Source organism: Dermacentor albipictus, chromosome 5, assembly GCF_038994185.2.
Source record: "Dermacentor albipictus isolate Rhodes 1998 colony chromosome 5, USDA_Dalb.pri_finalv2, whole genome shotgun sequence".
Classification (NCBI taxonomy): domain Eukaryota; kingdom Metazoa; phylum Arthropoda; class Arachnida; order Ixodida; family Ixodidae; genus Dermacentor; species Dermacentor albipictus.
The window spans coordinates 99,206,221-99,231,449 of NC_091825.1; the positions used below are offsets into that span (position 1 = coordinate 99,206,221).

The window sequence follows — 25,229 nt, forward strand, 5'->3', positions numbered from 1 at the left end:
TGCCAGTTCGTTTCAAGTGGCTTTGCTTTCCCAACTCACCGGCTGCAATAAGTAGATTGCAATCTGTGCTGCAACGTAACTAATGAAATAGGTAATCAGTGCAATTACGGTAAGGATTCAACTAAGCATTCTGACTTCTCACAGCAGTAATGTCCGCCTCGCCGAGTAGTTAAGTTCACCGATTAGAATTGTGCTACCTGCCACATGACAGATCTAAGTTTTGGTGCGGCTAAATATAAAAAAAAAAAGCCATTTAGAAAAGCAATCTCGGAGGTCACGCGTCCATGCGAGTCTTTTCATGTTGCAGCCGCCATGAACGACTATGCAGTGGACTATATATATATATATATATCACACAGGAACAGTACTAGCAGTGGCACACGCAAATTCTTTTTAGTGTTCCGCGCGTGAGCTCAAACATTTTGCCTCCACTTCAAGGCATCTCCCAGCATTTTTAGTCTGCCTGCGCGCCACCAAGTAGCGAGCCTGGCCCACGGAGAAAGAAGCCCTAGCCAAATCTCGAAGACCAAAAATGCATTGAAGCCTCCGAGAGTTGCGCCGCCAGATCACCGAGGCAATGAATGCCACCGTTCAGCGGCTCCGCTAATAGCTTCGCTATCTGCTAGATGGCGGCATCAAGTTTAATGTTCCGCGCGCTTTGCGTCAGATGGCACCACCATGGTTTTCTCCGCCGTTCTCCGTCGGTGGATGCGCATGGTGACCGGAAAATCAGTGAAGTTTGCTGCGTTCGGGCCGCCTCGCCGCAGTTGGCTTGCATTTGTGTGTGCGGTCGTGCTGAACGTCGCGAGCGAGAGTCTGTGGAGTACACGCCGGGACGGCATGCAAACAGCGCCGACGTCCCAGTGAGGAACGGCCGACCAAGAAGCGGATTTTTTCAGTGCCGTCTCTCAGGTGAGGCGCACTCGTGGTTTGTTGTTTTGACACATGATCGCGAGCTCCGCTCTCGCCGGCGCTAGGAAGAAAGCGGCTTGCAGGTGACCTCCATTTGTGAAACGCAACCGTACGCTTTCACCTGTGTGCACTGTCCGAGTCCGGCTGCAGTGCGGCGCAGGGCGCAGAGTTGATACTCGTCGGTCGCTTTCTTAACGTCCACGAAGGATTCTCCTAAGCCTATACACGCTCTTCCGTCTGAAACACCGCTGTGCTTTCGGCCAGCCAGCGCGCATCTTCCTTTTCTGCGTGCCCGGGTGTTGGCTTATCTTGCGCCTTCTCTTCTCCTGTTAAGTGATGTTTATAGCCGTATGTTTGCCCGTATTCTTGATGGTGGGCGTTGTTACTACTAAATTGTTGCAGCAGCTTCGACGTTGCTGCGCCGCGAGCTGGTGAAGCAAGCAAGCTTGCTTGACCAGTAACTAATTTTCGAATGAGATAACATTTGGCGATTTATTATCAAGGGTGTAATGTTTTTGTACGGTGCATCGTTGCTTTAGACATGTAGATGCGTGCACGATTTCTTGGTGCCGGCACTTAAAATGTGCGCCCTCAAGTTTGTGTCTCGCATCTTCCGTTATCGGGCAATATCCACATACTTATAATGCGCAGATATCGACGTGAAAACCCCGCTGCAGCACCGTCTATGCTCGGCGAGCGCTTGTGGCGTTTGTCGTGACACTGCCATGTGATGGAACACGTGGTTTTGCGACGTCAAGGCCGTCTTACCGGAACGGTCGTGGTCAAGTATTGTTCAACGGCAACTTGATGGGAAACTTGTGCCCCTTCGAAACTTCATGTGGCGGCCACGAACTGCGACTGAGTTTGGTGGTTAGTTTCGTGGCTACTGACGTTTAGCGTCGGAAAGCTACATGCACGCATATGCGCGCGGGGCGTTGCATTCCGAAAGAATTTTCAACAGGTCCTAAGGCTATAAAACCGACCGGAAAAGTGAACTGCGATGTGAAATTACGGAATCGTTGCTGGCGTTACGCGTTGGGAACTTCGCTACTTTCGGTTGCTTCGATTCCTTTGCCGAATCCTTTCTTCCAGTGCCGTATACACGCGCTTTTGCTTTTTTTATATGTTTGGTTTGTCTGGGAACTGGTTCTTCTCCTTTTGAGCTTTTCTGTCTCCATTGATCGTGTTGGCCTAGAAAAGGGGCTGGTTCTGTGGCTTTTGCGGGACGGGGTAGCTCGTCCGCGTGGCTGCTGCAAGCGCATGTCCTGCCCGTGTGCCGCTTTTTGTGCCGGCGCAATGACTGTCTGCGCCGCGGCTTTGACTTTCACTTGCCCCCGTTTATGCGTGAATGCCGCGTAGCGATTACCACAGGCATCGCTGTTTCAAATTGGGAAAGGAGAAAGAAAATTGCAAGCTAGAGAAAAGGCTGTAACAGAGGGAAAAAAATCGAAAGTAATTGCCCGGTTTCGCTTCATTTAGTTAGGCACGCTTAAATGTTTTTTCGTGCGCATGTTTTGAGATTTGGCTTGTCGAATTCGGCTCCCGAGTGACGCGTATCATTCAGTCTATGGTGCCGATCGAAACTTCGAAATTTGATTTTATCGCAAACGAAAACGGCATGTCTGTTGGCGACGCGACAACCCATGACTTTATGAATTTTGGCAGTCTTGAGCTCCAATTGTGTACAAGTATACAAAGACTTTTGCGATGTGTCCAATATTAAGGGATCGCGCAACTTCATAACTATTGTTGACTTTTCGTGCGCTCACTAGGTCTTGTGAAGTCGAAGATATCCATCCGTTATGACTTCGAGCAGTTATGTTCAGCGCTTAGCACTGAAAGCAATACGTCCAAGACGTCTTCTTTGTAATAACTGACCCAGAAAAAAAGTTGGATTTCGGCCTCCAGCCTTCTTTAGCTGTTATTAAAGACAAGATATGGTCCTTAATGCTAGCTCGCTTACAAGATTAATTTATTGCTTCACGTTACGTGCTCGAGGACATTCCATTTCACACCTTCAAAATAAATTTGGAAATTTCATTCTGAACCGGACCGGCAGCAGAACATTTCTTGCGCAGACATATTAATGATCTTCGGCATATAATCACACGCTCCCTTTTTTGGCGATAAGGATTTATGAAGTAAAAGTGTGGAAGGGTAAGGAGATGAGTAACCGCAGCAGTATGGCTATGGCGCTGCTGAGCTCGAGGTCGTCGGTTCGCTGCCCCCTCCTCCCTAATTTAAACATTAGGCCATGAATAAGAGGAGTCATAAGGCAAAATTGTCACTCGAGGCCCCGAAGTTGTAGATGTAGGTGTAGACGCTCAATGTTAGTGGCACATACCCACTCTGGGTGATTGGCCCAGAAGGTAGTTCAATGCAAGAATAAAAAAAAAATGTAAAAGAATGTAAACAATATTTGTGAATAGGTAGTTGAGAACTTATATGTACAGTTTAGCTAACGATTTTGTTGAAATGAAGGAATAAATGAAAGGCTAAGATATAGCTCATCAAAATGGATTTTTTTTATAAAGACCTTGTGTTCTGATTTTATTATCGAAGCTGTATGGCATCGCCAATCTTCCTTTGGCTCAGTTATAGCCGGGGTTTGGCGCAAATTCGTCTAAGCTGTTTGCCTCACTTCTCTGTGCGCGATCGCACAAGCCAGCGCATATCTTGTTACGGAAGCTTTCTGTTTTTAGTACAGCTGCCGTGCTACCCTTAACGGTTTTCGTTCATTCAACCTTTTGGTTCGTTTGAGCTAGGAATATATTCGGAACGGTTGCGATAATGAGTCGGGAGCATTAATAAAACGTGCACTTCGCGTGGTGTTCGTTTCTCTTTTTTTTTTTATGTTGACATATGCAGCAGCATAGGAGGTTGCTGCTGATGCAGCAGCAGCTGCCACTTAGTGGGCAGAGAACACAGTTCGCTTGTAGCGTTGTCGCAAGCCCAGCCAAAAATTCTGAATGCGATCAGCGTTAGGTTAATGCGTCGTCTAACTGCTGACGCATGTTTGACAAAAAAAAAATAATTTAAGGGAAAGAAAAAAAGATTGTCAGTTTCACCCGAAGGCGAGGCATTGAACTCGATGGTCATGTTTTGGCGTTGTGCACGGGCTCCCTGCACGATGTTTCCCCTAACAATACCTGGCGGTGACATGACGCCACGATGCAAGCGAGACAGCTGAGTCTGCGGAGCAGGAACAGCGCCCTGCCTGTTCCAGGCGCCTCGCAACGCTTTATACCAGCGTTGCTGCCTCGATGGTGATCGCTGCGAGAGCGAAGGGAAACCGTCCGCTTTTGTCGATCAGCGCCCAATGAATGAAGACCCCGTAGATTTAGTTTGTCGTCTGCCCTTCGTTCCGCTCGGACCGTTTTCTGTGCTTCACGGTGTGTTGTGCACACGACCCGCTCCGCGGGCACGCTAATCTGCGTGCGCGCGACGCCCGTGCCAGCAGTGGGAGCAAGAGTACAGTTCACTGCAGCAAGAGCGCTGCCCTAACTGCGAGTCGGCCTAGTTGGAACAGATTCATCTTAAAACTTTTTGTGCGCTAACAAACAGGGACGAAGAATAAGGGAAACACAAGGACGAGCGCTTATTCTTCGTCCCTGTTTGTTTGCGCACAAAAAGGTTTAAGCGCTGCCCTGTTTAAGGCAGAGCCGACTGACGTCGTTGGGTCCACTTAGCTTGCGTGTGCGTCGTTCATACCAGGACAGCACGGCGGCGGTGGTGCCAGTGCGTCTCGATTGTCCGTGTAATTGCGGTGAAAACTTTAGATGAAAGTTACAATGGGGTTTCAAACATATGCATCGCGACGTAGACCTAAGAAATCCTCATCGGGTGGTTATGGGCGTGCAGGTCGTACTCGGTATCATGCGGCTCATCGACTGGCTGTACCGATATGTTGTTTATAGCTGCAGAGTCCGTTTGTCGCCTGGAGGTTACTGGGTCAGTAATACTAATAATAATATAGCTCTTACACAGTTGCACACTACTGCACCATAGGACAGGCAGCCTCCTTATGTCAGCTTCATGTCATATTGACCGCAAATAAAGACGGGGACAGCGGGAGAGAACACAAAAATGACACGGGCGGTAATTTTCAACTGGTTTATCTACTGCAACCCGTGGGCACATATAGGCAAATATAACATGCGCAGAACGCAGCAAACAAGTAGTGCCCCTGTGCAACACTTTTTAAGGAGACAAAAAAAAAAGATTCTGGGGAGAAGCCAGGACCAGACTGCACGCCAACTGATGCAGGCATATCGCATGAGAAAGAAAGGCCAAGACTGTGTTAGTGACACTTCCATTAGGTTGTTTCAATCGGCGATATATTTTTAATATAATTGGTTGCACCGATAAGCTGATCAGTGTTCTTGTTTGCTGCGTTCTGCGCATGTTCTATTTGTCCATATATGCCGACGGGTTGCCGTGAATAAACCAGTCGAAAGTTACCGCCCGTGTCATTTTTGTGTTCTCTTCCTCTGTCCCCGTCTTTATTTGCGGTTAATATGATATGCAGTAAACATCAACTAGGCCAAGCTGAAGTTCTTATGTCGGCTTGTGCGAATATTCTTCCATATGAAATTCTGTAATTCGGTTTAATGCGCTGGTGTCTGCACGAAAAACGCTTGGATAAGGTCGAACAACTGATCTCTCTTAACGTGACGCTTCTGATCGGTTTTATTGCTTCTTGCGTGGTTCTTTGGTTGATTTCACATTCTCAACGACGTGCGGAGTATTCTTGTAACAATAATAATAATAATTGCTATAATAATAACAGAGTACGCTGAATTCTTTTCCAGTAGTCGCACACATTTCGTGATTACCAGTGAAGTGAGCACGATGTTACGCACTTCGGTTTTAACTACAGTCGAGAGTGAAAACTGCAGGCGAGAGCCATGTACACCACGTAATACAGTTTTGTTCTTGCCTCTGGCGTGTCGGGACACACCTGTCAGCTTGAAATAGCGTTGAACGCCCTAACCCCTTTTGCGTGTCGGGGTAGCTGGGAGGGGAGGGTTCCTTGACAAGAACCTCGTATACAACCACTCTTGACGGGCGCCAACTGTTATCTGAGCCGTAGTTTTACTTCCTCGAATGCGTTTAACAGCGTCACGCGTTGCGCCCTTCGGTAGCAGTCGAAACACTTGCGCCATCGCCCGTGACTAAGTAATTAAATTCTCGCGTTCGTATATCACCGACTCTGAAAAAGCCATTCGTTCGCGCATACGCCTCTAGGACTTCTGTTACCGCGTGAGTCGCGCAGGCCGTCGATAAACTTCGCTAATTGGGGAAGTCATCGCAGCACGACCGAGGCAGACACAATAAGATTGGAATGCGACAGCATTCAAAGAACCCTCACTGCTTCTCAGGCCTCCTGGCAACTTCACCTTACGTAACCGTAATGGTTACCGGGCAGCGCTGGCCGCGAACGCTATGCACGAAGGCGAGCCTTCTGGTAGAAACGCGGCCTCTTGCGTGGGTCGCGGATGCGCGGAGACGAGCGCCATCTGGATGGTGTTGCAAGGAATACTTTTTATTTAATTATGGGGTTTAACGTGCCAAAACCACTTTCTGATTATGAGGCCCGCCGTAGTGGAGGACTCCGGAAATTTTGACCACCTGGGGTTCTTTAACGTGCACCTAAATCTAAGTACACTGGTGTTTTCGCATTTCGCCCCCATCGAAACGCGGCCGCCGTGGCCGGGATTCGATCCCGCGACCTTGTGCTCAGCAGCCCAACACCATAGCCACTGAGCAACCACGGCGGATTGTAGTAAGCTTCTTGTATAAACGCCTATGACAAAAAGAAAATTTAGTTGAATGTTTGCGCTTGACCGTGCCAACACCCTCTCGTAGTTGCTTATGTTTACAAAACGCATTTCCTTTTTTTTTTTTCGGCCCGCCGCTCTATGAATGGTAGAAACGCTGTAGCAAGGCGCTTGGGGGGGGGGGGGGTTGTTTGAGTTTCCGCGTGACAGAATTGTGTTTTCTCGTATATTCAAATACAATCCGACGCTATCATGTCTGTAGGTTTGAAGTCGTACTTTACGTTTTTTCTGACGCTTTTTACTTTGAGAAATTTAATTACCTCAGTAACGACCTTGCGCTACACGGAGCGCCTGCGTGGTTGGGTATCCGTGGTTCGGTATGATTTATTGTTCACTAGACGGTAGACGTGGGACGCCGACGCCAGACTTTTCGTGACACTGGGCCATTAACGCCATCGCGTTAATATAACAAAACACAAGCGAGCACGGGCACTCCACTCACAAGTGTTTTATTAATCACTAAAAGACCGGGGCCTGTACTTACACCTAGAATTGTTCGTAAGAGCGTATCCAACCAATCGTGAGGACGAACATATCGCTAGCGAGGATAGCCCGCCATTGTCAAAGTACTTACGGAAAAAAAAAGCTTTATGTGTGCAGGCCCAGAAAAGACATTCAGTAAGCCTTCGTTAAATCAGAATCGCTTTATTCGAAATGTCGCCTTATTCGAAGTTTCCGGGGTCCTGGCCGCAGCGCACGCATCTTATATCGGATAATTCGCCGTAGGGTACCACCGGATTCCTCTTAGTACAAAGTGCAAAATGGTAAATTCGCACGCCGTGGCATACTGCTTGTTTTCCTTCGTATTAACGTGGAGAGTCAAAAGAACGCTGTGAAGGTCACTCCGCTGCAGGAGCTAGGCGGTAGCTCCTCGGGCCTGGTCGTATTGCGTGATCGCAACCGATAGACGAATCAGCGGCTGAAAGACAGCTGGAAGGATTTCTCCGCTGTATAATAGAGAGTTTTAGCCCAGGGGGTTTACGGCCAGCGGAGCGGAGCGATCACCACCGTTGCGCCAGCGGAGCGGCTCGCGAAAAAAGAATTTTAGCCCAGCGGATCACCCGCTCGAGCGGGGTAAAGAGCGGGGCGCTCTGCTGCCCCACCTAGTGGTTCGAATAGGAGTTACTGAGAAATGAAATTGAATTACGCTTGCTTTTATTATGCAAGAAATGTTGAATAAATATATATTACATGTTCTCAGTGCATTATTTGTTAATAATGTACTGAGTACTAATGTACGGGTTAGCGCGGCAGTCGCCGTCTTCGATGCAGAACTGCCGGCGTTCATGTTCGCGGCTGCCGTCTTGCATTTCCGATACACGCCCGCGCGCGCTTACGCACGCTCGCGCGCTTACGCACGCTCGCGCGCTGCGTATACCCTCCGCTGGGGAGTGCTTTCCAGCGGGCGTAAACGCTGCTCCGTAAAACCGCTGGCCGCCTTAGCGTGGTGCGCATGCGCAGTCGCGTCTCCGCTCGCCCGCTCCGCTCCGCTGGCCGTAAACCCGCTGGGCTAAAACTCTCTAATGTCCCCACCGCGGAGCTCGGGATGTGTTTCATTGCATGAGTTTTACGAGCTACCGGCGCTGTTGACGTCGTGCACATCCCGCCTATATGCTATGACTTGCTTTAGTACTTCTACGCATTTAAGCAAGTACACTTCCTGTCCCGATTATTTCAGTAGTGCGTGCTGACTGCACTCTGGCGTATCCAAAAGGAAAGGGGAGGGGGGCTCCTCAGCCCTAATTAATTGATATAATACATTTTCTCGCCCAACTTGTTCGCACTGCTAAGAACGGCCAGCTGCAGTGCAAGTTTGCCACCCAGTTACGACTATGGCGGCAACATTCCGGGAGCGTCGCCGCCAACCTCTAGCCGCAGCGTCACTAAATCGACTTTGTGTCGGGGAACAATACGCGCATCCTCCACTCTCCGTCGCTTCAGCTAGGATGCGTTCGATGAAGCAGGCTTTGTGCTGAAACCGCCGCCAACCTCTAGCCTCATCGCCCTTGTGACGGAATGAGTTCGGCGGGCCAACTATTGTTACCAAACTTCCCAACGCGGACCTGATCTGCTACGGGTGCGCGAGTTGCCGCGGGAACGCCGTTTTGCGCTCCTTCCCACGCACCGACCAAGACGCAAGACAACGCGCTACCAGAAACTGCTCCAAGTTCTATGAAATTCGTGTGGCGTCGGTTTTGGACCGTAAACACGTGTGTGTGTGTGTGTGTGTGCATGTGTGTGTGTAAACCTTCCTGCGGAGAGGCGGCTAGTTTGCGATGACTAAACGAACGTTCGCATCACCTTGTCGCGGAAGGACCGAGTGTTTAAAAACTGCTGTTGTGCGGATGCTCGACACACTTCTCTTAAGCAGTCATGTTGGACTGAGACTCTCTCTCAAGCAGTCATGTTAGACTGATATAAATACTGTAAATAAACCCATATTCCTCGTTCTCGATGAGAAGCAGTCCTTCCCTTCATCAACGTCCTCAGCGTGGATAAGTTGCACGACGGCATGGGCCAGCTACCTTCGAATTCATGCCGGACTCCAATCTTGACAATGGATCACAGGCGATGGGATTGAGCCCCCAATCCTGACAGCACCCTGAGATAAGCCGGCCCGAAGACGCTGACAGTGTTGAGCATGCAATAAGGTCTCCCATCTATTTCCCCTTGCAGAGGCTATTCTGATTTGCCCGTGTCACGCTGTATGCAATGTAACGCTGAAGTGTTGAGTTTATCGGAGCAAAGGTGTATGAATGGAGCAAAAAAATAAGAAAAGATAATATTCTCGATTTTAAATAAAATGTAGTAGATATCTGTGCGACCGCATTCGCTGTCTCGTTTCTTGATAAGAAAGGCATATGTACCTGTACCTGTGAAACTCATATGTACCTGTGAAACTCGTGAGGAACGAACTCCGGGTTTTTGCTGGGCTTGCTCTGCTCGGTATTTACACCGTGTGTGCGGTGTCCAGCAAATTGCGTAGCCGCCTGCCAGGTTTGCTCGCATGTTAGTGTGCACCTTCCCTACCAAGTTAACGTGTTCGTGCACAACCGTACAACCGTCTGAATCATTTCGCGGTCACTTGAGGACCTCTCACCAAGCCACATAGCAAATTTTGGTTTTTCGCTGGAAGTTGTTACGGGCCCTCTAAGGAGTTTTCTGCCACAATAATTTTTTTTAAGTAGTGCAATAATATCATAGATAAATATTTGAAGTGCCGCGAACTCATGATTTCAGGAGGCGAGCGTCACCGCCGATACATACTTTTTTGACTTTCCGCGTCAAGGCTTTGCAAGCGAAATTCCCTCCCTGCGTTCTCTCCCATACCGGAGTCAAAGGATTTCGTGACGAATGCGTCACGCGCTCCACCTTTACTTTATTTAACGCGAAAGCATTATATGTCCCATAAGGCGTGATCCGCCTGATCAAGTGATGGTACCAAAGATCATCATCATCAGTGATGCCATCAGCGTCTTGTATGACGTCAGTAGTAATACAGGAAATGGTAAATCGTGTAAGTGCGTTAATCAGCAGTAATTGTGGGTAATGCATGTGAATCAGAGTGAAGTTAGAACTAGTTAGAGTAATGCGACCTAGTGTGGTGTAAAGTTAGTGAAGGTGAATTCAAGCTGATTAAGATGGATTAAGGTTTGTACAAATTAGAGCAAGGCCGGGGTTGTAAGGTAGAGTTGCGAAGGACACGTGATAATGTATGACGTCACGTATCATTGACGTAACCAATTAAGCAGAGAAGTCATAATGCCTTCGCATTCAAATCACGTAAGGATTTGTCAGGATTGACAATTCTCTCTCTCTCTCTCTCTCTCTCTGTTTCGTTGGTCTCTCTTCGTGCAGCGCACGATTTTGTGTGCTCTGCACGTGAACACCTGATTAGCGGTATAAGTCAGTGCCACAGTCACGAGCACTGACACAGACGTGAGTGGATGAGAGCATAATCGCAGCGCTCGAAGACAGTAGGAAATGGCAGTAGAAAAGACGGTAGAAACATCTGCGCGCAAGCGTGGGAAGAAACAGACGGAACAAGCAGACGAAAAGGAAGTACATTTCTCTGGCTACGGTAAGAAGGAGAACAAAAACACGCAGACATTCGAGTTGTATGTTTCATTGTTTCTCTAAACTTGGCCTGTTGAAGCAACAGATTAAACAAATAATTGGTGTTGCCTTGAACAGTTCTCGGAAGTCAATGTCAGTGTGAGTGACGTCACCGCGATGTCATATACGTAGGCGTGCGGCGCCCGCGATAACAGCAAACAGTGTTTGTTTTGAAATGTAAGCTTTTTCAGCGGCGCGTAGGGGGGTAACGCTTAGCAGACACGATCGTTAGCGCACATTCTATGCACTGCGCCTGTCAGCTCAAAATAGCCAGACTGTATGAGGGGGCCCTTTAAATTTAGCAACATCGTCATGACGTCACAGAGGTGCGTCAACTATGAAGTTTCTTCACGCGTTCAATTTTCGCAGTTCGAGAGACCTGATCAACTTGCAGTAGACTTGAGAGTGAACAAGCGATAAACAGTAAAGGAGAATCATAATTTTCCCGTTAAGAACATCCAGTATCGTAGTAAATGAAAACCCAACGAGATCTGGCCTATACAGCAGTTGACGTAAGACTAGAGACAACGCCTAGTCGATTCCCTACAGTAAAAGAACTGCTGCTTCACTGCAACAAATACAAAAGTCGTATATTAGGGTCACTACAAAGTAAAAGTAAAAACGCAGGAAGCAGGTATAGTCGTCCAGGTATAGTCCTCCACTAAATAGAAGATTTGTATGCTGCAGTAAATTCGAAGTTTGTATACCTAGGTCAATATAAAGGGCAAGTAAAAACAGAAATAAATGCAGCTTAGTTTCATTACTCAATAGAGAAAGGGCACATTAACGCAATGTGAACGCAGGAAACAAATAAAATTAAAAAGAATACAATTTCATTTAGTACCGTTCTCTCTCTTCAAAAGTGCTTCACTGGTGAAACTGAGAACTTAATTGGTTCCGGTGTGCGCAGCTGCAGCGCAACAAAATTGCGTGCAATGTGATCATCTGGAATGTCTCTGATTTTTCTGTTATTGTGTTGTTTTTAAACTAGTCTTGGCCGTTTGTACGGTTCGGATTAAAAGAAACGCTTGGTAAAATGTTGATTTCAGTATATTCTTTTTTTTTGTCAGGGCACGTTTATTGATTGATTTCACGTTACAGTAAATTGCACGAAGAAAATCAACAAGGCAACTCTGAATGTAAAACTTTCGGCGAGACCTCCTGTAGGACTAACATTCTAGACACGTAAGCAAAAATACAGAGAACTCGGCAGTTAAATAATAAGTCCAATAACGGCCGCAGACTTCCGTACGTCACTAAGATTACAAAGTGAGGAAGGCGTGCAAGATAATAGTAAAAAATAGAGCACTATGCAAAGTAAGACCAAATGTGTATTTAAACGCAGGTAAGGATATATGACCTCAGGGAATTATGAAGTAAACTTTGAGGATCACATGACATGACCTTTTGTTTCACGATTAACCTTTAGCTCGATCTACGGAGGAGGTATTCTTGTTAGTCTTGTTCTTGATAGCTTATCGAAATTTAGAGTTCATCCTATTACAGCTCTTCGGTTCAGATTGAAAGAAAAAGCCATCAGGGAGCGTTTTACGAGGGTGAAAACTTTATAACAAACGACATTTGGGGCTCCAGGAGACGGTTTTACCGAATCAAGATAATCATTTGCTGCTTCTGCTTCCGACAGTTCCTGCGTTTAAACTATGGATCACGTTTCGTTATGGGAAATAACTTGAACTCAACCTAGCAAGCTGTACGTGTAGACTCACCTTGCACATAAAGAGGTCAGCTATATATGCGAAGGTGCCTTGGAATCATGTTCTGCCGCCGCGTCATCATAGGCGCGGTGGTGAACTACAGGGATTTTGTTTTGTAATTCTTGGGATGAATGTGCAATCTCTCTCTCTCTCTCTCTCGTATATTGTGGACTGAATTTTGAAGTGCGTTATGAGAAGAAAAGGCTGTACGCATGACAGCAGGAACAAACGATCGAAGCTAAAGAAACCCGTCTGCAAAAAAGATTATCGGAGTGTTGAAAGCCTTGGGATGTTATCCGTTGCACTTAAGTAACAGCGGGATGTGCGCGTGTGTGTGTGTGTGCGTGTGTGTGTGCGTGTGTGTGTGCGTGTGTGCGTGCGTGTGTGCGCGTGTGCGTGTGCGTGCGTGCGTGCGTGCGTGTATGTGTGCGTGCGTGCGTGTGTGTGTGTGTGTGTGTGTGTGTGTGTGTGTGTGTGTGTGTGTGTGTGTGTGCGCGCGCGCGCAAACGAACGAACGAACATGAAATTTCCTTCATGATGAGGTGGTGTTTCCCTAATCTAAATGGCGCTTATTTTGTGGCATTCAGGCCTCGTGACGCGGCTTGATGCGTAAATGGTGTTCCTAATGGAAAACCTTAAAAGTGCCGACTGAAAAGTTTTATGCCGGCTAAATGCCTTGACATAATATATATATATATATATATATATATATATATATGTATGTATGTATGTATGTATGTATGTATGTATGTATGTATGTATGTATGTATGTATGTATGTATGTATGTATGTATGTATGTATGTATGTATGTATGTGGATGTATATGTATATGTATATGGATGTATATGTATATATGTATATGTATATGGATGTATATGTATATATGTATATGTATATGGATGTATATGTATATATGTATATGTATATATATATATATATGTATATGGATGTATATGTATATATATATATATGTATATGGATGTATATGTATATATATATGTATATGTATATAAAGTTTTGTTTTGGAACCCGTGCTATTTCGTGTCACAGTTCTTCTATGAGCAAGCTTTTGTGCTGCTGCAGTGCGCGACGACGGTGTCTTAAACGGCGAACGTTTCCTTTCTGTAAGAACCTGCTGTCAACACCTGGAAAGAAATATATCTAAGGAAATTCACGCCTTATGCTGTACAGGCCATCCGCATTTCCAAATAACGACTGCCATTCTCGAAAGGGAAATGTGCTTGTATACATGACAGCCGTTAGCCCTTTTAAATTCTGACATTTTGCTTCAGGTTAGTCATTGTCGCCTTTTGCGTCGCATGATGGAGGCTCGTACGTTATATATAATGAAATATCCTGACGTGTGCACCCTTGTGCTGATGATTTATGTGTGGAGTGAAATAGAAGGTCAAAGGGTCGTGTTTTGTATTCATCGTGCCTAAAGTATGACAACGTTTGACAGGTTCCTTGTGTAGTAAATGTCGCTCCAACGTGGCGTCTTTACTCGCCAACTGACTGTTATGGCTTGAGTAACGGGTTGCGCGCTAAGGTTGCGTGCAGACGTTGTTCTGCGTGGCTGCTGCGCTCTAGTCGCTGTTACGTTCTCAGCTGATCGTTCGTCCTGTTGTGCTCTTATTTACCTTAACACCGTTAAGGTTCCTGCGCGATTGTGCGGTGGTTGGCTTGAATGCAATTTCTTTCGTTTTCTTCCTTTCCTTCTTACTTCCTTAAGCGCTTTTCTCGACGTCAGCGACGAACGTGCTTCGACGCGCGCATCCTTTCTTTCTCGTTCTGCGGTAGGAAAGCGATGTTGTTTTTGAGCATTTTAAAAGCGCACATGTATGCACGAGTCGCCATCAGAAGCGCCTTTCACTACTATGCTACTCCGTACGCGCGCACACATTAGTTCGGTGCAGTAATCTTGACTCTTTAGTAGCAGACAGTCTCGAAGGAAAGGCTTAGTACCCACCCTGGTGGCGTAGTGGGGGCTTTGGCGTTGCGCTGCCTAGCCCGAGGTCCCGGGAGCGAACCCCGGCCGCGGCGGCCGCATTTCGATTGGTGCGAAATTCAATAGAGTGAGTGAGTGAGTGAGTGAGTGAGTGAGTGAGTGAGTGAGTGAGTGAGTGAGTGAGTGAGTGAGTGAGTGAGCGAGCGAGCGAGCGCGGCGTGTCTCATAATCAAAATCAAATCGCGGTTTCGGCACGTAAGCTCCCGCACTTTTTAAATTCATAATTTTCTTGCGTTGATTGGATGAATCAGTTGACGGTCAGCACTCGATCGTGTCACCCAGTTCCTTATAGTGTCTGTGTCCCAATTTTCACACTTTTCTACCATGAAAAGAGTCACATAGGAGGAATGCTAAATGTAGAAAGATAATTAGATTGCTTTCGTAGGATTCCAAATAGACCACTGTTAGCGTGAGCACATAAGCTTGTTTTGCGCACAAGGACATAACTTGGTGGCGAAGCCTCTTCGCACTTCACTTGCCATAGCTATCCGCGAGGTCGTCAACAGTGGCAGCTATCTAACCGTGCGACTCACTTGTTTATAAACTAAAGAATCCCACTCAAAAGTGAACAGGTTTTCAACTTGCAATCTTTCTTTAAATTACACGAGACCTCACAAGTCCGCAAATCAGTCGCACAAAATTGCTCGTCCGTCGCCATCAACAACAACAACAACAAAAAAGGAGGACAGACAAACTTTTTAAGTGCAGTACGTCTGCGGCTGTAACTCGGATGAATCGAGAAAATTCGTTAATTCACGCAGCTTTCTCGGGCGCCGTTATAGGCATGGTTTGTTCTTGGTTTCCGCTGTGCGGGAGCTGCTGGAAGCCTGCTGCATACGCCGCAACGGTTCATGTAGGCTGAGACGGCAGTAAACAATTTCGGCCAACTTTTCGGTGTGTGTTGAGTGAAGCATGGGAGATGGCGCATTCTCCGATGCGGTGCGTGCACGATATGAACGCGTTGAACACTGTCCGACAGGAAAAGACATGGCGGCTATACGTGTTATTGGCTGCCGCAGCTGCTGACACAATTCAGTGGAGGACTGCGTTGGCTCGCGCGAGGCTGCTGCTGGGATTCCCTGGCATCATATGCTTCGCGATAACGAAAAATAGAGCGAGAGAGCGAGAGAAAGATATTAAAAAAAATTGCTGTGGCTTAGGTAAGGTTAAGCCCAGGATGCGAAGCATACAAGCCTTTATTTTAGTTGTTGAACCACTGTTTAGCCTGGTGAACTGCTGTTGCTTGGCTATATTTGGTTCGGCTAGACGAAGAAACAACTCATGCATTACTCTGCTTCGCCTTGGACGCCCCGCATTGAACGCGGTGAGCGTCGAGCAACGCAGCGTTCGGCGCGGCAACGAAATGTGCGCCTGAGCAAGCGACGCACGCCTGAGCCTTAGAAACAGCTCGTTTCTAAGGCAACACCGCATTCACTAGAGGCGCTTTTGTACCGCTTTGAAGCATCGTACTCGTGGCTCAGTGGTAGCGTCTCCGTCTCACACTCCGGAGACCCTGGTTCGATTCCCACCCAGCCCATCTTGCAAGAGTTGAGCCAAAGCCACTTCTCCGCTGTCGTGACGTCACGGTGTCACGTGGTATTCAAGGCGACACCGCCGCGCCTGAGGAGCTGGGTTGAGCCCTCGTAATATGCTTCGCATAATAGAAAAGAGAGAAGGTTGTAACACGCGAATGGTTTTCTTTTTATTAACTCTTAATAGACGGGGAGCCTCGGATGCACCGGTGCTGAAAGCCTTTCCATGTCGCGGAATCTGTCAGCCGCGTCCTTCGCGCTTGCGCTGTTTACCGAGTTATTTCTCTGATGCGAGGGGCGCGCAATGCATTTGCGCCGCAGAAGAGATTCTCGCCTGGCACCTACAGCAGCGCGAAGCTTTCGCCGTTTCGTATCGCTCGAGGTGGCACTCCCGGAGCCACTGCTACGCTGTAACAACGTTACCATCTGCGTGAGACGAAGCGGCAGACTCCCACCCCCAGCGCTCCGCAGGCTTCGTGTGTACACAGTATGTGCAGGCGTACGTACATGCGCGTCACCAAAAGCACTGAAGGCTTTCCTCGTGTTACCCCCTTCCAACGTTGCCCCGCAACTTTTTTCTCATCCGGGCGGGCGTGCATATATCGTGTCTGTATAAATTTGCTCACGCTGCTGGTCCGCGGCGCGAAGCCGTGGACGGCGTTCAGCGTTGCGCCTCGTTGCTCTTGTTGTTCGTACTTCTTTCCTCGGCTGTCGTTGCTTTCCGCCTCGAAAAGAAAAAGGAAAAAAAAAAAGCAGGAAAACCAGTTCGCTGTCGCAAGAATACTCGTGCGCTTTCTCCCGTCTCGCGTGAGGAGACCGAAGCAGACGGCTCGAATTTTTTTTTTCCTTCTTGTTCTCGGCGCGTCTTCACCTTGCCTTCCTGCGCTGCGCGCGTTGGCTGTCTGAACGCGGGGCAGTAATATAACGGCACACGGCGCGGAATGCGCCTAGTCCCGAAGGATTGCTCCCGCGCCGCGAACAGGGCAGCATACTTTCGGGCGTAGCATATTGATCCCCGAGCTCACTTTGCTTGCTCGTTCCACTCGCACGGTGCTCGTCTCTGCTTTTGGCCCATGCTGTGAATGCTGCGTTCGTAGAATCTGCCGTGACGTACACGTTGTCGCCTTTACACTCTCCCCCCACCAGTTGCCATCATTGTTTGTCCGGACCATACGTAAGCGCCGAAGGGGGGCCCCTCCGGCGAGCGCTGGCTTGTTTGCGTCGATAGTCATTGCGCGTTGTGTGCCTGCTTTCCTGTTGCCGTTCAACAGAACAGCAGCAACCGTTGCTGCTGTTCTTATTGATGGCGCCCGAGTATTTTGCTCATTGATGCTGCTCCCGTCGAGGTATAGTAGTTTCACATGAGCCAACGGGGAAATGCATGTGTATTATTGGTAAACGAAGGCACGGTAACTGTCTAGCCTTCATAGGAATCGCTGCATATCTGGTTATCGGCACTTGGGCGCCGTGTCGTGCTATTTATCGTCGATCGAAGTGGACCTCTGTAACGAAGCTGGACGTCTGGCTCGTTGGTTCTCGTTCCTCGTTGCGAAGCGCAGCCGCCGGTGATGCAGGGACAGAAACAAGTACGAAGTGTGTGTGCTGACCCATCTTAGCGTAACTTCGTGTCCCGTCGCTGTCTTAGTACTGTTTTGTAGCGTCGATCTACAAACCGTATGAACAATAGGCTTTTAATACGTATGAGGTCGCAGTCACATAATGCATGTGTGTGTGTCAGACTGGTCATGTCACGGCAGTACGTCGTACGGCGTACTGGTGGTGACGTGTGTGGATATACGGATGGCATCGCCTGACGGCGGAAACCGTCGCCAGACGGCGGGCTCGGTGAGCACTCTTTCGGAACAAATTACGCGCTGGCTCGTTTCGAAAATTTTGATATACGCTGGTATCGGAACAGAGCCGCTACACCTTGATAAGTTCATCGTTCGGTGTTTCAGCGAACAGCAGCAACGACGAATAGCCTGTTAATTATGCTATGGGAAAGTAGCAGCTGTAAGAAATACGCGCGCTGTTGAACGCTTCTAGTGATCGGCAGGTCGAAGTAGGCGTCCTTGTTATGTGGCGGCATGCCTATACAGGGCCCCGGATGGAGGTTCTTACATGTACATGTATCCCCTAATCTGCCACATACGGGGCGTTATACGCGTGCTTTTATTATTGCGGAAGACAAAACGTGCCGGCAGAGCGCGTTCGTGTAGTTCTTGCCTCGCTTGATACGAACGCGAGCACTTGTTCGCGGGTGCGCGGCGTGGAACCGCGTTTTGCGCCATACTGCAACCAAAGCGATGTTCCCATTCTTTCTGTACTTGTTTTTTTTCGTTTTGCTGGCCCAGTAGCTTCTCGTAACCATGCATTAGTGGCAGCGCCGAGCCTTATAGTCTGCTCCGTGCTTGGATTCAATTGTTAACTCGTCTGCATGCAACTAAGGAAACGACTGGAGAGCCAGGTAGTGCCGATTTTTTTTGTCTTGGAATAAAATAACCACGAAGAGAAGTCTTACGCGAAGGACGCACACATCCACTTGAGTGAACGGCGAGGAATGTAAGCGTTATAGCAGGCTACCCGTTTCGCAGTACAGCCAGAAAAGAAAACGCCTGCTTGTGCGCGCTCTGTAGAGCATAATGGGCGTGAATTATGCGAGGGTAATATGAGGTGGATTCCTTAGCGCGCAACTGACTGGTTTATCCCGAGAAGACAGAGAGAACCTGTTGTACTCAATGCGTACACCCGGCAGACATATACACGCAATCGAGGTCACGTGAGAGTAGCTGATAAGGGGGCCTTCGCCGGTTAACGCATATCCCGGCACATACGACGCACTGTTTTCGCCGCGGTTCCTGGGCGTGCCGTATGTATAAATGCGGGGTAGCTAGCCCTTGATGGCAGGGTGGGCGTCGTTCGTATAACTAGAGTGTGCTACATTCGTAACCATGCAGGTTGGGACGACTAGTGGGTGAAGTTTCCGGCACTTGGACGATGCTTCGCAAGCGCTTCGCCCAAGTCCGATATGGTGGTATATTTCTCGGCTGGGGTCGTCTTGTATACGCTGGGACACGGATACTATGAGAAGCACGTCCATGGGCAGGTGCCCTCTTCGAAAACAAAGTTAGTAGAAAGTTTGTGACTGCAAGCAAAAAGTCAGTAACTGAATCAGTTACGTCTCGCATACAGGTAACGTTTTACACGCTATTAACGGGATAAGTCATTGTGGTTGCCTTATCTGGCCCGTTGCGTATAGTGCTTGTTGGCGGTGGTTTCCATGCCACATTAAATAAACTTAAAGTTCTTTCATTATTTTGGTTTAAGACTTATATGCTTCGTCGTTGCGCACCAGCGTGGAGATAGTGATATGGGAATTTGGTACCTCAACTTTATTTCTGAAGATGTATGAGTACTCATCGGCAGGAACTGTGGTCTCCAAAAGCGTACCTACATGTATTTTTGAAGGAACTGAAATATATGTGTCGCCTAATAGCCAGTTCATTGCGTTGTGCGATGCGTTGTTCGGTATTATGTTATGCTTATTTCTGTACGGCGTATGGACAGTCACCAGCGCCTTAAGGTTCCTTGTATGACCGTTACGCGGCATTAATTGCGGTGTAACGAATATTACGAAATATGAACGTACAAATTAATGCCGTCTGTATTTCTTGTTTTACCTGGATATGTTTTATCTTGAAGAGACTTAATGGCCTAGGCGTTCCCCTCATAAGCAGTGTTGATTGATAATTTTAATCAGTTACCTTCATAACGCTTATAAGGTTTGGGAGCTGGGACAAGAGCTCTATTAGTAACGGTTAACTACCTTTTCTAGTTAGTAACTGTTACTAGCGCTACCGTTACTAATTGCGGTAAATAATACAGTGGTAAGGTATGTGACAACCGGTTAGTAACCTATAGTTAGTAAATACCACCTGTATTTTTAAGATTGGACGCTTGTATATGACCGCGGAGAAGTGAGTCAGCGCGTCGACGCCTGTGCGCTACAGGACACACCAGAGAGAGAGGGGCTTGTTCAGCTGCATTGCTAAGTTAAGCTTCTGAAATAACGAAAACCATTCTTACATTGAGAAGCGGCTTGACAAAGCAATAACAGGCAACAATGAGAAACCAGCGGTGCTGCTCTGGACATTGTCAAATTCCGCAGTATTGTCGATTTGGTCATCTTGTCGCCTGTGGTTGGTCCAGTCGGTTCCTACAGCCTCCTCCTTAATTGGCCGAAAAAAAAAAAACAGCTCTCGGATCGGGCTATTTGCTTATTGGCAGTTATGCGGAACATTGCGCATGTTTTAAGATTATTTTCCCTTGCCTGCGGCGACCCAAGTACGAGAAAATGATTTGAAATTCGTGGTGTCACACTGACGTGGCGGCGCTAAGGGATCAATGCGACATTCAGAAAAAAAAGAAGAAAGGTTTTGCCTTTGTTTCTGCTAGCAATAACTAGAATATCCCGGCAGGCGAATGAAAATAGTGTTCTGAAAAAAAGAATTCTTCAGTCTAAGCGGGCTAACTGCTGGTTTTCAATGTCTCCAGTGCAGTTTCAGTGTCAAGGAAAATTAGGCAAACGTATGAACTTTTGCCTCGTGCTGGGATGAGTGCATTTGTACAAAAAGAATAACAATGAAATGTTATTTGAGTTATAACTTGAAGAGTAAATTGGTTAGTCGTTAGTTTTCTAGAACTATCCACAACCGAAAACTCGCTCCCAGCGTATGAAAAACGCTGCTATAGTCTGGCCGTGCGTTGTTTTCTTCTGCTTAAATCAGAATTTCGAGGCATCGGCATTCCAGACCACATGTACGTTGGGCATTATACAGCTGTGGGGTTCAGTTATGCGGCAGCGCCGGCAGTGATGAAGTCGCGCCGTGCTCGCTTTCTACACCAGTGTATCTACATCTGCCCCGCGCCGGCTTCGCGGGCTGGATAGATAGCTTTGGCTAGGCTACGTTGGCGCGGGCACCGCGGGTGTGCGCGTGTATAGAAAGCAACGCCCAATGCGAGTGACCGAGCTGGTTTGCGCATCCCGGCTATTTTGGGCGTTCGCGGCTGGTCGCGTGAGGTTGCCGTGCCCCAGAACGCCGACCGCGCCGCAGCGTGCGTATCCCGCGATCATTCGACTGTAACTTGCGACCTTTTCGTTTTGTTTTTTACATGAGCCGATCTGCCGCTCCCACAGGTATGAGACAGAGGTACCTTGGTTCGCGACGTGAGATTCTCTATCGGTTAATTGAAGGGCACTGATGTTACGAAAGTAAATCAGTCTTGTGGATACGCAGGAAAGACGTGGCCTGTCCGTAGCAACACCCTTGCGCACTTGACGTAATTCTTTCGTGAGTGGAGTCTCTTGTTTTTTTTTTATTCGCTAACTGTTCGCGGAATAAGCTAACGAATGTGGAAATGTTTGGTGGTTACAATGACCTAGTTTGCGTCCAGTTTGGATTTATCTTAGCTGCTTAATTCTGGCATATTATATTTACTGTCTGTCGTGGTTGTCGCTAATCGTGGCTGTCCATCTGTTTCGTTAATTGTGTAACATGCCGCGCTTTGTACACCACCACCTCGCATCACAACGCGACCTTCCAAATTCCGCTTCTTTTTTTAAATCTCTACATGTATGTCAGATAACCGCTTTGCTTCGAGCACGGCTCGAGTAAGCAAGAGAGTCGTAAGTGCTACATCGACACGCCATTATTAATTGAGGTGCCGCTAGTGCTTGGCAGAAGCGCTGTGAGAGCCTCTGGCCGAGTGTGCTTCAATCAAGACAGATGCCGACGAAAGTGCAGCGTGCAGCGCGCTTTCTTTCAGCCGAGCAATGTAACCCGCCGTGGTTGCTCAGTGGCTATGGTGTTGGGCTGCTGAGCACGAGGTCGCGGGATCGAATCCCGGCCACGGCGGCCGCATTTCGATGGGGGCGAAATGCGAAAACACCCGTGTGCTTAGATTTAGGTGCACGTTAAAGAACCCCAGGTGGTCGAAATTTCCGGAGTCCTCCACTACGGCGTGCCTCATAATCAGAAAGTGGTTTTGGCATGTAAAACCCCAAATATTATTATTATTATTATTATCAGCCGAGCAATGTATACGGCTTCCCACCCAGTTCGGCAAAGCCTGGCTTAATTACATTTCTGCATGTGTATTTTATATTCTCTTCTAACGTGCATGTCGCAACCTATGTTCCTGTCCTTCGCGAATTTTTTTATTTTTTACCTTGTTGCGCGGTGCACACAATACAACACCAGGCGGTGTGCCACGCGAACACTCTTAAACTCTATTTATCTTCATCTCAACACGACTGTCGCATAACCGCTTTTGCTCAGTAATGCGTGATGCCGTCCTCCTCCTTCGCACCTTCTTGTCATATTGTAAGTATAGAAATTGACGATATTTGGGGACCGCTGAGTCAATTGCATTCAGGTTTTCTCTCTCTCTCTCTCTCTCTCTCTATATATATATATATATATATATATATATATATATATATGTGTGTGTGTGTGTGTGTGTGTGTGTGTGTGTATTGTTCAGCACGGCTCGAGTGAACGACATAGTCGTAGACATATCTACAGGCATTACTATACGGAGGCGCCACTGGCACTTCGGAGACGCTCAATATGCCAGCCTCTCACCGAGCGTGGTTCGTAATACACCCACCCGCAGCAATCGGGCCTCCGGCGAAATCAGGGCCCATCCACACCGTGAGACGTGCTTTTCAGCCGAGAAACGGCGCTTCTCACTCCTTTCGCTCTGGTCTCCAGAGTATACACGCGTGTACCGGAGCCCGTTGCGGCGTCCTCCTTCGCACGCCGAGCCACGCTCATATCCCCAAAGCCAGCTAACGGGCGGCACTTGGTTCATTCTTCACACGTTAGGACCGAGTCGTTTTCTAGCGGGCGTCCATTTAACGACCGTGCCGTGGATATCACGCGCGCCCAGGCTCGCCTCGCCACGTACGCCCCCCTCCCCTTTCTTCCCCCCCCCCCCCTCATTTATTCTCTTGTTGCTGCCTGCCCTAGTTGGGGCACTCCGAGCTTCTTCTCTCCACCGTTGTTATGGGACCAAAGTGATACGGCTGGGAGCGGTCTCTTGTGGTTCACTTTTTTTTTTTTTTTTCAAGGAGTGGAACCGGGTTCCTTCTGTGGTTTCCCTTGCTCGCGAGTAACAATAAGAGCTCGGTAACTATACGCTCTGGCACTCTAAAAACCGTACAGTGCTGCGGAGGCTGCAAGCGGCATCGTGCAGTTGATCAACGGATGAATGCGCAGCTTTCTTTTTCTTTTTTTTTGTGTGTTTGCCGATGATAGTAATATTTTCTTCGAATCGAATCCCGGTCACGGCGGCCGAATTTCGATGGGGGCGAAATGCGAAAACACCCGTGTTCTTAGATTTAGGTGCACATTAAAGAACCCCAGGTGGTCGAAATTTCCGGAGTCCTCCACTACGGCGTACCTCGTCATCAGAAAGTGGTCCTGGCACGTAAAAGCCCATCATTTAATTTTTAATTTTACTTTCGATTCAGCCCTTAATGACTGCAAGGCATGAATTAAGACACGCGGCAGCAAAGGCGCGCGCCAGTCCTGCTTGTGCCGTTTCCGCATTATCTCTTTTTCTTGCATAAATTCGCATTTCAGCAACAAGATTAGAAAGGATTGTTGCACGTATATGGGAACGTTCTTACATAGGTTCGCTTCTGGGGACAGTGTGCACTGCGCCGTTATCAAACACTTTGTTCAATCAAGAAATTCCTGTAAACGCGAAGACGCAAACCTTCCCCGGTGCTATTTGATGTATAACTCGTGTGTTGTAGAATAGCTGTCATGGAATTTAATTTCAGCGCAGGAACAGTGTAAAAAGGTAATTAGCTTTCCTTCATATTGACTTGCGTGTGCAGGGCTATCGTGATTGATTGGCCAGCGTATACGCTCAGGTTGTCTCATAGCAAGTCGTTCCAACAACTTTGCGAGCTCTGTTCTTGTCAACGGACGCCACTGGCGCCAGGAATATGCTGCACAGTTCTGGTAAGGGCGAAGCATAACAGCTATGTACCAGCCGTGAGCTCGAGCTTGCTCTTTTGCTCCACAGGATTGCGGCTGTGTTTTGCCATCGCGCAAATGGTTTGGCGTCGGGGAGTAAACAGTTCTGAACGGTGTGCGGTCGGGAATAGCTGCTGTGATTAGAACATCGTAGAGGTATAACGCTCGAGGCGCCGAGAATGCTCTGTTGTTCGCAGTGTGTTCTGTGTAGGGGCCTAGACAGGTGATTATACCGCGGCACATCGTGCGTGGAATGTCGGCATGCACTTAACATTCATTGCTCGAGCGCTCGTTCTATGATTTGTCTTGCTTGTGGATTAGTCACTTTTTTTTTACGCTTAGCGGGATGGTTTTTTTTTTTTTCAAGCGCGGCGCCGCCGCCTTCAGGCTGCGCGTGCGGATAGGTTGTTTGTGAGCACTGCGCCGTAAAGCAAGTGCACTTAAACAATGCGGATGTTTGGAGAGCGAACGCTGTCTGCAAGTGCTTACACTGGCTTAGTGTCATTACACAATGCCGCCGCTATCGTAAACACGCACGCGTTTGAGTTGGAGGCTTAGGTTCCGCAGCGTACGCACACAACCATCTACTTCCCGTAGCCATGCTATGTAGAAGCTCTTCGGGGGAACCTGGGCGTGCACAATCGAGGGCGCCTTGTGTTGGAAGAAGGCGATAGTAGAAGTGTATTCATATATATATATATATATATATATATATATATATATATATATGTGTGTGTGTGTGTGTGTGTGTGTGTGTGTGTGTGTGTGTATCTGTGTATGTATACTCGCATGTTTCATATTTCTTCACATCGATTTCTTGCCCATCATGTCAATCGGCGGCATCACACGTTTTTCTTTCTTGTTTTTTTTTTAAGAAAGGGGAAAGGGTATTCCGAGTACTGCTGCTTTACACTAGCGGCTCTTCGGCGTTTACTGCTTTGGAAAGATTTAACGTTTTAGGTCACGTTGGAAGTTTGCGGACTTTTTATTCGTGTCAGTGCCTTTGTTTTATTTTTCGAGAGTATTCGAAATTTCGTATCTTACAAAACAGGCTTTC

At 47.8% G+C, this 25,229-nt stretch overlaps 1 protein-coding gene across 1 annotated transcript in view; it reads left to right on the forward strand.

Moving 5' to 3' along the window:
• The first annotated feature begins 696 nt into the window (after positions 1–696).
• The window catches only part of LOC139059974 (beta-1,4-N-acetylgalactosaminyltransferase bre-4-like), a 209,222-nt gene continuing 184,689 nt past the window's right edge, over positions 697–25,229 (forward strand). Inside the window, exon 1 of the mRNA XM_070538636.1 lies at positions 697–912. The gene's annotated coding sequence lies outside the window, so the exon portion shown is untranslated. The remainder of the gene's footprint in view (positions 913–25,229) is intronic.